We start from the raw sequence: 2,500 nt of genomic DNA, 5'->3' as shown, positions 1-2,500 counted from the left end.
ATAAACAAAGCACCCGGACCAAATCATTCCCCTTTACTTTTTGATGTATCATGCCTATATCAACTCACTCTAAAATTGTACAGTAAGAGCCCTCCGAATTGGGCTTTGCTAAAAGCAGGCCCAGCAGCCCAGTCCTAATTGTCCATAGTTTTTTTTGTCCAGCGGTAAATCCACGAGCATGCACAGATCTGTATTGGGTTTAGGCGTGCAAAGTTTGAATTCGTTTACCATTTTAATAAGTTTTTCAATTCTTTTTGATCCTTTCTTTCGTTGCATGTTGCGAAGTGAAAAACGTAGTCATTCTCTGTTTGTTCGTCTGTATACACGCAGAACCCGATAGAGAGGAAGTCCATTTTTAAACGGTGTAAGTTATTTTCAAACCACAGTACGGTAATTACGGTAATTCTGTGCAATGGCAGGCAACAGTTATGAAAGGTGGGCGATGCGTTTGCATGCTTTCTTTGTGTAACTGAAACTTTAAAAAAAAGATTCGCAGTTCACATGTCTCAATTTTTATAGATATTTTCACTGTCAAAGTGAAAATATTGTGCCATCGGTTTCTGTAAAGAGACGAATGAACAGAGAATGAAAACGTTTTTATCTTAACAACATGCAACAAACAGAAACAAGGATTCAAATGATTAAATGGTAATCGAATTCAAACTCACCGTCGTCCATTTTGCACGCCCAAATCCGATGTAGATCTGTGCATGCGCATGGAGTTACCATCGGACAAAAGAAGCTGTGGAAAATCAGGACTGAGCCACCTGGCTTTCAGGCTGCCGGGTTGTCACGGGCCGCTGGCCTGCTTTTAGCAAAACCCCTCCGAACTGTCATCAAAAAGGAAAAAAACTCTATTGCAAATGTTCAATCCAATATCATTTTCTGGTTTGTAGCACTTAAAAATATAATGGCCACAGACCTGCAGCTGTTGTTCTGCTAGTATTCTCAAAAAACGTTTTCTTCAGCTGCTACACCATACACCATTATCCAGGCACATTGTTACAATAAACCTGGCAACTGGAATGAGCTTCCTCAATTCAGTAATATTGTCTGATGTACTCTTTCCATAATACTTATTTCATAATCTCTATAATCCCTTCCATGTTTAAATAGCTTTTGTTTTTTCTTGTCAAAATATTGTTTTTGTTCTTTTTTTAATTAGAACCAACGAGCATTTCCATCTTTTATTGCCAGGAAAGGATTGTCTATTTTGATTTGAATCATTTTATTTAACTTTAAAGTCTGCCATTACTCAAAGTCTCAGAGAATTTGATTAAGGAGAACAGATGACATGCACACTGTGCTGTTTGAATACTGCTAGTTAACTACATGTAGGTAGAAAAAAAGTACATTATGACTGTATAATGCCACTTTCTCCTCCATCCACACCAATATGAAAATGCATTTAAATTTTAGATTAATAAAAAGTGCATTAGAATCAATCAAAATCGCAACTTTAGGTGAAAAAGATATATTTAACAATTATTGTACGAGGGTGCGCTGATATGAAATGATATATATAACCAGCGAGGCGCGTAGCGCCGAGTTGGTTATGATCATTTCATATCCAGCAAGCCCGAGTAGAACAATTGTTTTATTAAAAACCCCAACATCACAACTCTTTTATGTTGAATTTATTTGGCACAAAATGGCAACATGTAACAAGTTTTGGTGCAAAAATAGAATGATTGACAAAAATGTCAAAATACATGATTGACAACGCTGACAACGGCTTCGCAAACTCGCTGAATGAGATCGAAAAAGAGTCCAGCAAAGGAAGGAATGTCAATATTTGGTGGAGTTACAAACGAAAAACAATCTCTAGAGGAGTCTCCTACAAAGGAAGTTAATTTGAAGGACCAAAATTGTTGAAAACTTGAACGTTGGTGAAATTGTAAAAATTTAGTTGAGGAGGAAAATGGTTTTCTTGCCTCAAGCGTGTCACGTTATTTGTTGTGTTCGTTGAGACTGCAATGTTGTTTTTATGGATCTGATCTGATGCTGGATATGCCTCAATTTCACCTAATCCACTTTTAGACTGACGATGAAGTAATAAAACCCTGTTTACCATGATTTGGGTTGAAGGATGGGACCCGTCGTTGCTGTTAAGGACAAAATTACTGAGGATGCGCGGCATCTTGTGCTGCTTGTTGAGGGATGGTCGCTCATTGTAAGATTCAACCAACTGGTCAGATTTGTGGCCGGTTATAGCCTTAATGTGTCGTGTTTCACAGTCGCTATCAGACAGAATTGTTACCGAAGTTGCCCTGAGGCAGTGGTTGGTGAGGTAAGGGTCAATGCCTGCTCGCTTACTCGTGGATTTCAGCATGTTGTCGAGAGTACTGGCTCCGATCAGCACATTGCAAAACCAAATTTCATCAACATCAGGGTTGAACTTACCGCTTTCTACGTGTCATGGCTTCTGGAAAAAGGCATGCAATTTGGGATTTAAATGGGCCAAGTAATTTTTAACGGTTTTAACAGGACATCTTGCAGA

The 2,500-nt window shown here is 38.5% G+C and overlaps 1 pseudogene; it reads right to left on the bottom strand.

Annotated features, from left to right (window-relative positions):
• Positions 1–1,849: 1,849 nt before the first annotated feature.
• LOC138053386 (uncharacterized) overlaps positions 1,850–2,500 on the bottom strand; it is a 1,500-nt pseudogene continuing 849 nt past the window's right edge.

The sequence above is a fragment of the Montipora capricornis genome, chromosome 6 (genome assembly GCF_036669925.1).
Source record: "Montipora capricornis isolate CH-2021 chromosome 6, ASM3666992v2, whole genome shotgun sequence".
NCBI classification, from domain to species: domain Eukaryota; kingdom Metazoa; phylum Cnidaria; class Anthozoa; order Scleractinia; family Acroporidae; genus Montipora; species Montipora capricornis.
This window is presented reverse-complemented; position numbering and strand designations above follow the sequence as displayed.